The following is a 14197-nucleotide window of genomic DNA, read 5'->3' on the forward strand; positions in this document are numbered from 1 at the left end:
GCAGACAACACCATTCTGTATACTTCTGGCCCTTCCTTGGACACTGTGCTAACTAACCTCCAAATGAGCTTCAATGCCATACAACACTCCTTCCGGGGCCTTCAACTGCTCTTAAACGCTAGTAAAACCAAATGCATGCTTTTCAAACGTTCGCTGCCCGCACCCGCCCGCCTGACCAGCATCACCACCCTGGACGGTTCCGACCTAGAATATGTGGACAACTATAAATACCTAGATGTCTGATTAGACTGTAAACTCTCCTTCCAGACTCATATTAAAGATCTCCAATCCAAAATCAAATCTAGAATCGGCTTTCTATTTCACAACCAACGCTCCTTCACTCACGCCGCCAAACTTACCCTAGTCAAACTGACTATCCTACCGATCCTCGACATCGGCGATGTCATCTATAAAACATCTTCCAATACTCTACTCAGCAAACTGGATGTAGTCTATCACAGTGCCACCCGTTTTGTTACCAAATCACCTTATACCACCCACCAATGCGACCTGTATGCTCTAGTCGGCTGGCCCTCGCTACATATTCGCCAGACCCACCGGCTCCAGGTCATCTATAAGTCTATGCTAGGTCAAGCTCCGCCTTACCACAGTTCACTGGTCACGATAACAACACCCACCCGTAGCGTGATCTCCAGCAGGTATATCTCACTGGTCATTCCCAAAGCCATTTCCCTCACTAACTTTAAACATCAGCTATCTGAGCAGCTAACCGATCGCTGCACACGTTTCAGCAGGTATATCTCACTGATCATCCCCAAAGCCAACACCTCATTTGGCCGCCTTTCCTTACAGTTCTCTGCTGCCAGTGACTGGAACGAATTGCAAAAATCGCTGAAGTTGGAGACTTTTATTTCCCTCACCAACTTTAAAAATCAGCTATCTGAGCAGCTAACCGATCGCTGCAGCTGTACATAGTCCATCTGTAAATAGCCCACCCAATCTACCTACCTCATCCCCATACTGTTTTTATTTTATTTACTTTTCTGCTCTTTTGCACACCAGTATCTCTACTTGCACATCATCATCTGCTCATTTCTCACTCCAGTGTTAATCTGCTAAATTGTAATTATTCACTCCTATGGCCTATTAATTGCCTACCTCCTCATACCTTTTGCACACACTGTATATAGACTTTATTTTTTTCCTACTGTGTCATTGACTTGTTTATTGTGTTATTGGCTTGTTTATTGTTTACTCCATGTGTAACTCTGTGTTGTTGTCTGTGTCACACTGCTTTGCTTTATCTTGGCCAGGTCGCAGTTGTAAATGAGAATTTGTTCTCAACCTGCCTACCTGGTTAAATAAAAGTGAAATCAAAAATGTTAAAATAAAACTGGCTGACATCGTTCTGTTGATGGACTCAAATGGAAAGTTTGTTCAGGAGAATAAACTTTTCCCTAGACACAAAAGGAGAAAGGTGTGGTGCCCAACAACGCAGAGTGCCATGGAGCTGCTTGATAAGGCCCATCTCGGGTCGCCAAGCCACATAATCATACACACCGGATGCAAAGACCTCCGTGCTCAGCAGGAGAGGGTGGCCACTTCACTACGGGGAGTGATTGAGAAGGCCTCCGCAATCTTCCCCAACTCAAGGATTGTGGTGTCAACCCTTCTACAGAGGAAGGACTTCCACCCTGCCACAATCCAAAGAATAAACGCCAGCCTCTCCCGGGACTGTGCTCTGCGAGCCAATGTACCCCTGGCCCATCATCCCACCCTCGATCTGGACTGTCTCTATGACCATGTTCACCTGTACAGGGAGACAGTCCCCATCCTTGCCAAAACACTCAAGGACGTTGCTTTAAACCGCAGCCCGACCTCTCCATCCAGGTACAGCGGAGCAATCTCCACCCCTCCGAGATCACTGAGAAAACACCCCGGACCAGCACCCTGGCCCCCCCAGCCATGACCACAGCACCACCAACCTCAATGCCCACCACAGCCAGTATAGCACAGACCACCCCAGCCAAGCTTTCGACCTACCCAGACGAGGCCTGTCACCCCCTCCTCCCCATCCCAGACCCCCACCTGGAGGAGCCACAGCCCAGCAGGCAGAGCTACGCCCACCAACGAAATGAGTGACATTAAACAAATGCTGAGTCTACTATACTCACATGTGATAGGCCGGGGGTCATGGTAAGATGAGCGCAAATACTCCACCATCATCACACTACACCCACCCAAGTGGCATGACACAAATGCTATCTTAAATGATAAACAAATCACATTTGCATAATAAGACGTTACGTTAATTGATAAATCCTTTATTATAATAGTTATTGGATTGTGAGTGTTTGTCTCATTTTAAAGGTCAAGAAATTGATGATGTTGATATTGTAGTACTACAGGAAACATGGTGCGGAGGTGATGTTTCCACTGGCTGTCCACTAAGTTATAGGGAGATAATCATACCATCCAATAAATTAAAAGGAATCTGATGGGGCAGAGACTCAGGGGGAATGCTAATATGGTATAAATCTGAACTATTTAATTCCATCGAATTGATCAAAACAGGAGAATTCTTTATCTGGTTAACAATCAAGGAGATAAACACCTACCAGGAAGCAACAACCTTTCCCTCCACACATACCCCCCCAGAAACAACTATGACAAAGTGAAAACAAAAACAGAGTACAGCTCCTGCATCTCTGTCGAACACTGGGTCTGTACATAGTCAATGGTAGGCAGAGAGGGGACTCTTTTGGTAGGTACACCTATAGCTCATCCCTTGGATGCAGCACTGTAGACTACTTCCTCACCGACCTAAACCCAGAGTCTCTCAGAGCATACACAGTCAGCCCACTAACACCTCTCTCGGGCCACAGTAAAATCACAGTGTATCTGAGAAGAGCAGAACCCAACCATGAAGCATCACGGCCCAATAAATGACATGGTACTAAACAGGCCTATAGATGGAGTGCAAACAGTACAGACATTCGTAGCCAAAAAATACAATCTCTCCTGGACAACTTTTTAGCCTTGACATTCTCCTACAGCAATGAAGGTGTACATTTGGCCGTTTGGAACAGAAACTTTATATTTGACAAATTAGCCTCTAATCTAAAGAAACATAAAAACAAACCAGAAATAACAGATAATGAAAAATGGTTTGATAATAATTGGAGAAATCTAAGAAAGTCATTGAGAAATATATCTCATCATAAACACAGAGAACCAGACAACAAAAAATATACGCCTTCAATATGGAGAAACACTGAAGCAATACAAACACACCCTAAGAACAAAAAAGGGAAATGCACATTAGAAATTGGCTGGATGGAATTGAGGAATACATAGAATCAAACCACTTCTGGGAGAATTGGAATAACTTAAACAAACCTCATCATGAGGAATGGGCTATCCAAAATGGGGATATGTGGAGAAATCACTTTGCAAACCTCTACAGCAATATAACAAAGAGCCCAGAACAAAAAGATATACAAGACCAATTACAAATCCTTGAATCAGCAGTCAAAGACTATCAGAATCCTGAGGATCCCCCAATTACAGAAGAAGAATTATTGGAAAAACTATGCACGCTCCAACCCAAAAAGGCCTGTGGTGCTGATGGTATTTTAAATAAAATGATCAAATATACAGACCACAAATTTAAATTGGCTATACTCAAATTCTTCAACATTATCCTCACTGCAGGTATTTTCTCCGACATTTGTAACCAAGGATTGATCACACCAATCTATAAAAATGGAGACAAATTTGACTCAAATAATTACAGAGCTATATGCATTAACAGCAACTTTGGGAAAATTCTCTGCAGTATTATAAATATCAGACTACATCGTTTCTTTGATGAACACAGCATCCTGAGCAGAAGCCAGATTGGATTTCTAAAAACACATCGTACAACAGACCACATTTACACCCTCCACACTAATTGACAAACAAGTAAACCAAAACAAAGGCAGAATCTACTCGTGTTTTGTAGATTTCAAGAAAGCGTTAGATTCAATTTGACACAAAGGTCTTTTTTATAAACTAATAGAAAGTGGTATTGGAGGGAAAACACACAATGTTATTAAATCAATGTACACTAAAAACAAATGTGCGGTTAAAACTAGCAACAAGCAAACAGACTTCTTCTGTCAGGGACGGGGAGTGAAACAGGGCTGCCCAATAAGTCCAACACTATTTAACATCTACATTAATGAATTGGCAAAAACATTAGAAGAATCTGCAGCACCTGGTATCACCCGACACAACACTGAAATCAAGTGTCTGCTGTACGCAGATGACCTCATGCTACTGTCTCCCACTAAGGAGGGTCTACTGTAGACAGATGACCTGGTGCTGCTGTCTCCCACTAAAGAGGGGTTACAGCATCACCTAAATTATCTGTTCAGGTTCTGTCAGACCTGGGATCTGACCGTTAACATAAAATAAACAAATATAATGATATTCAAAAAAAGGTCTGGAAATCAGGATGACAAATATAAATTATATTTGGACACAGTTATATTAGAACAAACCAAAAACTACACATATCTAGGACTAAATATCAGCAACACAGGTAGCTTTCACGTGGCTGTGAAAGAGCTGAGAGACAAAGCAAGAAGAGCATTCTATGCCATTAAAAGGAACATTAAAATAGAAATTCCAATTAGAATCTGGCTCAAAATGTTGGTTATAGAACCAGTTGCTCTATATGGTACAGAAGTATGGGGTCCACTCTCTAACAGTGAATATACCAAATGGGACAAACATCCAATCGAAATACTGCATGCAGAGTTTTGCAAGACTGTATTGCAAGTGCAAAGAAAAACTCCAAATAACGCATGTAGAGCAGAATTGGGCCAATACCCCCTCCTCATTCGAATATAAAAAAGAGCCATCAAATTTTACAACCATCTAAAAACAAGTGACCCCAAAACATTCCATCACACAGCTCTACAATGTGAAGAGATTAAACAAGAGAAGAGTCCCCTCAGCCAGCTGGTTCTGAGGCTCAGTTCACCAACCCAAACCAACCCCATAGAGCCTCAGGACAGCACTCAGAAAATATGGCCCAAACAAATCATCACAAAGTAAAAATAAAAATATTTCACCTTTTGGAAAGACACCACAAAAATCTAAGTAAACTTCAATGCTATTTGTCTCTGTGGCAGACTGTTTGACCACCGTGACTGATAGAAAACTGAGGATAACACTGATTAGGTACAGACTCAGTGAGCACCGTCTGGCTATAGAGACCGGTCGTCACAGACAAACCTGGCTGCCCAGAGAGGACAGGCTGTGCTCACTCTGCTCCAGGTAAAAGGTAGAGACAGAGCTACATTTCCTATTACACTGTGACAAATACTCAGACCTAAGAGAATATTTATTTCCCAAAATTATAATTCAATACAAAGAATTTGAAACTATAAAGGATGAAGAAAAATCTAATATTTATTGGGTGAAAAGCCGAAATGTGCAGTTTTGGCAGCCAAATATGTGTCCTCCTGCCACAACCTGAGGGACAGCCAGTGAAAAATGCAACATAATGTCAATAATATTTCCCATTTAGCTTTGTTTTGTCTTTCATACCATATCATGTCTTCTCAGTCATGTTGAGACTGGTCTACTACTATATTATTGTTACACTATTGTTATACTATTACACTATTGTATTGTTATACTCATTAATATTGTTGTTGTAGTTGCTGTTTGTGTAGTTGCTGTTAATAATATTTATAACATATAACATGTATAACATGTATAACATAACATATAACATGTATATTTGTATATGTATACTTTGACAATGAAAGTAATGAACTTGCCATGTCAATAAAGCCAATTGAATTGAATTGAATTGAAAGGAGAGAAAGAGGAAAGGAGAGAGAGAGAAAGGAAGGAGTGAGAGGGAGAGATGAAGGAGAGAGGAGAGGAAGCAGAGAGAGAGAGCAAGGAGAGAGAGAGAAAGGAGAGAGAGAAGAATAGAGAGGAGAAAGGAGAGAGAGAAGAATAGAGAGGAGAAAGGAGAGAGAGAAGAATAGAGAGGAGAAAGGAGATTGAGAGAGAGAGAGAAAGAGGAAGGAGAGAGAGAGGAAGGAGAGAGAGGGGGGAAGGAGATAGAGAGAGAGGATGGAGAGTGAGAGAGGGAGAGAGGAAGGAGAGAGGAGAGGGAGATGGTGTGGAAGGAGAGAGGAAAAAGAGAGAGTGGAAGGAGGAAGGAGAGAGGAGAAAGAGAAAGAGGAAGGAGAGAGAGAGATGGAGGGGAGTCAAGAGTGTAAGGAGAGAGAGAGAACGAGAGAGAGGAAGGACAGAGAGGAAGGAGAGAGATGGAGGGGAAGGAGAGAGAGTAAGGAGAGAGAGAGAGAATGAGAGAGAGAGAGGAAGGACAGAGAGGAAGGAGAGAGAGAGAAGGAGAGAGAGAGTAAGGACAGAGAGGAAGGAGAGAGAGAGAAGGAGAGAGAGTAAGGACAGAGAGGAAGGAGAGAGAGATGGAGGGGAAGGAGAGAGAGTAAGGAGAGAGAGAGAACGAGAGAGAAAGAGAAGGAGCGAGAGAGGAAGGATAGAGAGGAAGGAGAGAGAGAGAGAGAGCGCACAGGGGGAGTATACTCACCGTGTGACAGACTGAAAGGACAGTTACTGAAAGAACGCTCACAAACATGGACTTAAAACCAACTGACCAGCGAGATTTCACTCTGTAGGAAATGACTGAATAAGAGCTGTAGAGTCATTACTTAAGAAGATACTTGTGTGACATCATAGGAATATAAGGTGGGAAAAGCAGAAAAATTAGGAGGTAAGACTATTCTTGCTGAGAAACTTACATCAATGTATTTTCTTAGATTTTTTCAAATGTATTTAGGAGTTTTTACAGTATGATGTCGGCATGATAACATTTGTAGAGATTTTTTTGTGTAAAAAGTATGGTACATTAATACAGTATAAATCGTACATTAATTCAGTATAAATATATCAATGTTTCCTGTGATACAAACAATCTATTTCATACATTGTTCATAGCTTCAATTGTATACCACATTATTCATTACATGACACATTCATTACGTTATTTTATCAGAGATTTAATAAAAACCAGTCATGGCATTACAATTAATACACGATGACATCATATCGAGATCTCATGCCCTTTACAAACTGACAACAGTTTCTTCAAGGATAAAAAAAAAACACATTGCCTTGCCTTGATTTGAACTCGGAAGCTGAAAGGTTTTGCTGATTTGATTTGTGAGTGCTCTATCGCCTTCAATTAGTCAACCGTTCACCCCAGGGTACAGTACAGTTAAGTCAAGCTCACTATGACAGACGACTACTCGTTTTATTACTGCTAAATGTGAAATGATGTTTTCCCAAACCAAGTCAGCAGTCTGTGAATTCACTTGATCTTTGGCACTCACACAAAGTCTTGAAACGCAATCCAGAATTTGTACAGCTACTAATGTTACCATGTCACATTTCCCAGCAGTTATTTTAGTCCCGGAATTCAGGGTTTTACTTACTCTTAGATTGAGCTGGATTTTCAGACTAGTTCAATGGTTCTGATGATCAAACCTTTCAGTGACGTCTAAACTATTATGTTGGTTTAGGAGCCAAAAGGTACCGATAGTCCCTCTGAACACTGCACTTTGTAGCACTTGTTGACTGTAGTGCTATTTATTGAACTGCATTGTTGGTTTTCAGGGCTTGTAAGCAAAGCTTTACACGGTAAGATCTACACTTGTTGTATTCGGCACATGTGACAAATAACATTTGATTTGATTTAATTTTTTTGATTTGATTTTGATTTTGACAGAGATGGCAGAGCTATTCCTATGTTTAAATAGCAGAACAAAAAACATTCAGACTACAGGGATTGGATGACAGGACTGTCACATGAAGTGTCATATGAAAGATTGTCTTCGAATCCCTTTCCTATTGACCCGTAAAAAGAAGTGACAGATACTGTAAATAAAAGAGAACTTAGTTATGTCCACAAATGCTCTTATTTCACAGGAGTTCCTGATATTTTGGAGTGGATTCCTTGGGCAGTTGGCTGATATTTTGGAGAGGATTCCTTGGGCAGTTGGCTGATATTTTGGAGAGGATTCCTTGGGCAGTTGGCTGATATTTTGGAGTGGATTCCTTGGGCAGTTGGCTGATATTTTGGAGTGGATTCCTTGGGCAGTTGGCTGATATTTTGGAGTGGATTCCTTGGGCAGTTGGCTGATATTTTGGAGAGGATTCCTTGGGCAGTTGGCTGATATTTTGGAGAGGATTCCTTGGGCAGTTGGCTGATATTTTGGAGTGTATTCCTTGGGCAGTTGGCTGATATTTTGGAGAGGATTCCTTGGGCAGTTGGCTGATATTTTGGAGAGGATTCCTTGGGCAGTTGGCTGATATTTTGGAGAGGATTCCTTGGGCAGTTGGCTGATATTTTGGAGAGGATTCCTTGGGCAGTTGGCTGATATTTTGGAGAGGATTCCTTGGGCAGTTGGCTGATATTTTGGAGAGGATTCCTTGGGCAGTTGGCTGATATTTTGGAGTGTATTCCTTGGGCAGTTGGCTGATATTTTGGAGTGGATTCCTTGGGCAGTTGGCTGATATTTTGGAGTGGATTCCTTGGGCAGTTGGCTGATATTTTGGAGTGGATTCCTTGGGCAGTTGGCTGATATTTTGGAGTGGATTCCTTGGGCAGTTGGCTGATATTTTGGAGAGGATTCCTTGGGCAGTTGGCTGATATTTTGGAGTGTATTCCTTGGGCAGTTGGCTGATATTTTGGAGAGGATTCCTTGGGCAGTTGGCGGATATTTTGGAGAGGATTCCTTGGGCAGTTGGCTGATATTTTGGAGAGGATTCCTTGGGCAGTTGGCTGATATTTTGGAGAAGATTCTTTGGGCAGTTGGCTGATATTTTGGAGAGGATTCCTTGGGCAGTTGGCTGATATTTTGGAGAGGATTCCTTGGGCAGTTGGCTGATATTTTGGAGTGTATTCCTTGGGCAGTTGGCTGATATTTTGGAGAGGATTCCTTGGGCAGTTGGCTGATATTTCGGAGTGTATTCCTTGGGCAGTTGGCTGATCTTTTGGAGAGGATTCCTTGGGCAGTTGGCTGATATTTTGGAGAGGATTCCTTGGGCAGTTGGCTGATATTTTGGAGAGGATTCCTTGGGCAGTTGGCTGATATTTTGGAGAGGATTCCTTGGGCAATTGGCTGATATTTTGGAGTGTATTCCTTGGGCAGTTGGCTGATATTTTGGAGTGTATTCCTTGGGCAGTTGGCTGATATTTTGGAGAGTATTCCTTTGGCAGTTGGCTGATATTTTGGAGAGGATTCCTTGGGCAGTTGGCTGATATTTTGGAGTGTATTCCTTGGGCAGTTGGCTGATATTTTGGAGTGTATTCCTTGGGCAGTTGGCTGATATTTTGGAGTGGATTCCTTGGGCAGTTGGCTGATATTTTGGAGAGGATTCCTTTGGCAGTTGGCTGATATTTTGGAGTGTATTCCTTGGGCAATTGGCTGATATTTTGGAGTGGATTCCTTGGGCAGTTGGCTGATATTTTGGAGTGGATTCCTTGGGCAATTGGCTGATATTCTGGAGTGCATTCCTTTGGCAGTTGGCTGATATTTTGGAGTGGATTCCTTGGGCAATTGGCTGATATTCTGGAGTGCATTCCTTTGGCAGTTGGCTGATATTGTGGAAAGGATTCCTTGGGCAGTTGGCTGATATTGTGTGTCATTGGCAGTTTCCTGTGATTAAAGGGGTAGTTCAGATAAAGTATGTGTGTCATTGGCAGTTTCCTGTGATTAAAAAGGGTTCAGATTAAGTATGTGTGTCATTGGCAGTTTCCTGTGATTAAAGGGGTAGTTCAGATAAAGTATGTGTGTCATTGGCAGTTTCCTGTGATTAAAAGGGGAGTTCAGATAAAGTATGTGGGTCATTGGCAGTTTCCTGTGATTAAAAGGGGTTCAGATAAAGTATGTGTGTCATTGGCAGTTTCCTGTGATTAAAAGGGGAGTTCAGATAAAGTATGTGGGTCATTGGCAGTTTCCTGTGATTAAAAGGGGAGTTCAGATAAAGTATGTGGGTCATTGGCAGTTTCCTGTGATTAAAAGGGGAGTTCAGATAAAGTATGTGTGTCATTGGCAGTTTCCTGTGATTAAAGGGGTAGTTCAGATAAAGTATGTGTGTCATTGGCAGTTTCCTGTGATTAAAAGGGGAGTTCAGATAAAGTATGTGGGTCATTGGCAGTTTCCTGTGATTAAAAGGGGTTCAGATAAAGTTTGTGTGTCATTGGCAGTTTCCTGTGATTAAAAGGGGAGTTCAGATAAAGTATGTGGGTCATTGGCAGTTTCCTGTGATTAAAAGGGGAGTTCAGATAAAGTATGTGGGTCATTGGCAGTTTCCTGTGATTAAAAGGGGAGTTCAGATAAAGTATGTGTGTCATTGGCAGTTTCCTGTGATTAAAAGGGGAGTTCAGATAAAGTATGCTATCACTTTACGTTTCCCTTGGTTTTGAAATGGGCAATCAACTAAAAAAAAAAAAACGAATTCTTGCGTTGGGTGGTGGAACATTGATTGACTCTTTTTTTCAGTAGGTTTAACCTGCTAACTGATTCTGGGGTGGAATACATTTCCACATCCAAATATAAGATTCATTTTTGTTGTTAGTTTTGTCGTGTATTTGGTTATGCTGGATTAAAATTGATATGACATGCTATTCTATAAAATAATTTCTCCGTAATTAATATCACCTGATTGAGCTAATCATGTAAATATAATTAATTAGAAAGTCAGGCACCACAAAATAATATTTATAGAGCTGTTATCTTCCAAATAAACTCTTAAAGACCTAGTAATATTTTACATCCATAGCAGTCAATATCAATTATAATTAATTATAATTAATTATAATGAATTCAGTCTCATCTGAAAGTTGTAAATTATTTTATCTGCACGAACCCTGGCTAACAAGTTGAATCAGCAATACAAAATTGGGTTTAATTATTTATTTACTAAATACCTAACTAATCACACAGAATTACACATACACACAATTAATCATAACTTAATTACAAATTACGTCATAAAGGAAAACGTCCCTAGCGCTCGGACAGCTTGTTACACAAAATAAAAGGGGATGGGTTGAGTGAAAGAGCGGGAAGACTGAGGAACAAAGGGAAGAAGCTGGGCTATGGTAAATACAGTATCTTATGCATTCTAAATTACCGCCAATTTGGAAAAGGAAAATGCAATAAATATTTACTCTGAGCTGCACTTCAGTAGGTTGGTGGTAGATGGAAGGCCGTGTTGCCAAGCCGAGTCCTTTGTCCTTTGAAGAATGTCTCTGGTGGTCAATTGAATACGTTGTAGTAACGTCATTGTGTGGTAGACGGGATACTCTGTCTGTTCCTTCCTAACCTGCGTTTGCAGCTGCGGTATCACTTCTGTAGTGAATAAGAGTTCAAAGTTCATACCATTCGCAACCAAAGCTCACGCTGATGTTGGCTTCGTTCTGTAGTTATTACTGAACCATTCTGACATAGGACCGTCGTCCTACATCCCCGGAACAGGAAGTTCTATTGTCGTCAAGGCTTTATATAGGAAGGGAGAAGAGGGTGTGTTTGAAAAGTGTTATAGCCCATGTCCCTTCACAGGGCGGGCCACTGATTGAGCAGCCCTATCTTATGAAAACCCACATCTCACATTTTAGAAGCTAAAATCACATTTCATCCCATCACAAATAATTTCGTATTCAAACATTTAAATTGAACAACAATTCCATGTGAATCCGATAACTCTGATGTGTAGACTTTCCACTGTAGAGTTTATGTCATCTTATCATTGATGAGAATGTCTCAGATGACAACCGAACTGACATCATATTCATTAAGTACCACCGCATATGTTCAATTGTTTGGATTACCAGAATAGAGTTCATTTCCCCCCACCTTCTGATGTTCCCAAAATCTCTATGTTAAAACCAAGGGTTTTGCAAATGTAACCTCAGTAGGGTAGAGAGAGGAAAAGGGGAGAAGAGGTATTTATGACTGTCATAAACCTACCCCCAGGCCAACGTCATGACACTAGGATGCTATTTGGTGTTTAACAGAGAGTACACACTGGCAGAATAGCTGACCACTGTGACTGACCCAAAATTAAGGAAATATTTAACTATGTACAGACTCAGTGAGCATATCCTTGCTATTGAGAAAGGCCGCTGTAGGCAGACCTGACTCTCAAGAGAAGACAGGCTATGTGCAGACTGCCCACAAAATGAGGTAGAAACAGAAGGGGTAATACCTTGACCTATTGATGTAAAGTCTAAGAACTCTCTTGAATGAAACTAGATTAAAGTAACTGTTCAGTGTTTCCATGTCTATGAAATGTGACTTCCAACTCATTACAGTATGAGAGAAATAGTTGTCCTTCCAAAAAATGCTTTGACTGTTTTAAAAAGCAGCTTTTCTGTGTTGGAATCAGAGGATGTGAGCAGAGTGGGTTTTAGTGAAAATGTGGAGTTGATTTTGAGAGGATAATTTTGGGGGGGGTTCAGCTTTCTCTCTTGCTCCAACTTCGCTGGCAATGCTCTGCCCACCATCACTGTTCTTTTAATGAGGCCTATTGTATGTACAGTGCATTCGGGAAAGTATCCAGACCCCTTGAATTTTTGTTACAGATTAAATAACAAAAATTCCTCATCAATCTACACACAATACCCCATAATGGCAAAGCAAAAAGAAAAGCTTTTAGACATTTATGCAGATTTATCAAACATTTTAAAAACAGGAATATCTTATTTATTTAAATATTAAGACCTTTGCTATGAGACACAAAATTGAGCTTAGGTGCATCCTGTTTCCATTGATCATCCTTGAGATGTTTCTACAACTTGATTGGAGTCCATCTGTTGTAAATTCAATTAATTGGATGTGATTTGGAAAAGCACACACCTGTCTATGTAAGGTCCCACAGTTGACAGTGCATGTCAGAGCAAAAACCAAGCCATGAGGTCGAAGGGATCGTCTGTACAGCTCCGAGACAGGATTGTGTCGAGGCACAGATCTGGGGAAGGGTACCAAAAAATATCTGCAGCATTGACTGTCCCCAAGAACACAGTTGCCTCCATCATTCTTAAATAGAAGAAGTTTGGAACCACACAAGACTTTTCCTAAGGATGGCCGCCAGGCTAAACTGAGCAATCAGGGGAGAACGGCCTTGGTAAGGGAGGTGACCAAGAACCCGATGGTCACTCTGAAAAAGCTCCAGAGTTCCTTTGTGGAGATGGGAGAGCCTTCCAGAAGGACAACCATTTCTGCAGAACTCCACCAATCAGGCCTTTATAGTTGAGTGACCGGACAGAAGCTACACCTTGGTAAAAGGCCCATGACAGCCCACTTGGAGTTTGCCAAAGGCACCTAAAATATTCTCTTTTTTTACCTCTATTCAACTAGGCAAGTCAGTTAAGAACAAATACTTATTCTCAATGACAGCCTAGGAACAATGGGTTAACTGCCTTGTTCATGGGCAGAACAACAGATGTTCACCTTGTCAGCTCAGGGATTCAATCTTGCAACCTTTCGGTTAGTAGTCCAATGCTCTAACCACTAGGCTACCTACAAGACTCTCTGGTCTGATGAAACCAAGATGGAACTCTTTGTCCTGAATGCTCAGTATCACATCTGGAGGAAACCAGGACAATGACCCTAAGCACACAGCCAAGAAAACGCAGGAGTGGCTTCGAGATTTGAACCCGATCTAACATCTCTGGAGAGACCTGAAAATAGCTTGAGAGGATCTGCAGAGAATAATGGGAGAAACTCCCTAAATACAGGTGTGCCAAGTTTGTAGTGTCATACCCCAGAAGAGTTGAGGCTGTAATCACTGCCAAAGGTGCTATGACAAAGTACTGAGTAAAGTGTCTAAATACTTCTGTAAAGATGTTTCAGTAGTTTTTGTTTATAAATTAGAAAAAATTGCTAAACCTGTTTTTGCTTTGTCATTATGCGTTATTGTGTGTAGATGGATGAGAAAAAATATTTGAATCAATTTTAGAATAATTCTGTAATGTAACAAAATGTGAAAAAAGTGAAGGGGTCTGAATACTTTCTGAATGCACTGTATTTAGATTATCCCTATGTGCAGAGGTGTTGGTATGAGTCGACCAAGTAATAGGTCACAAAGCCTGTGTGATCGATGGTAAGACAACAAATCAAATATAGTTTATTCGCCA

General features: G+C 41.2%; 1 protein-coding gene across 2 annotated transcripts in view; it reads left to right on the forward strand.

The window, feature by feature from the left end:
- The first annotated feature begins 6513 nt into the window (after positions 1-6513).
- Positions 6514-14197, forward strand: part of LOC139414893 (neuromedin U receptor 1a) — a 52065-nt gene continuing 44381 nt past the window's right edge. Inside the window, exon 1 of one of the 2 annotated variants that reach the window (XM_071162508.1) lies at positions 6514-6766. The gene's annotated coding sequence lies outside the window, so the exon portion shown is untranslated. The remainder of the gene's footprint in view (positions 6767-14197) is intronic. The other variant, XM_071162500.1, reaches the window with a different exon arrangement.

The sequence above is a fragment of the Oncorhynchus clarkii genome, chromosome 1 (assembly GCF_045791955.1).
Source record: "Oncorhynchus clarkii lewisi isolate Uvic-CL-2024 chromosome 1, UVic_Ocla_1.0, whole genome shotgun sequence".
Classification (NCBI taxonomy): Eukaryota; Metazoa; Chordata; class Actinopteri; order Salmoniformes; family Salmonidae; genus Oncorhynchus; species Oncorhynchus clarkii.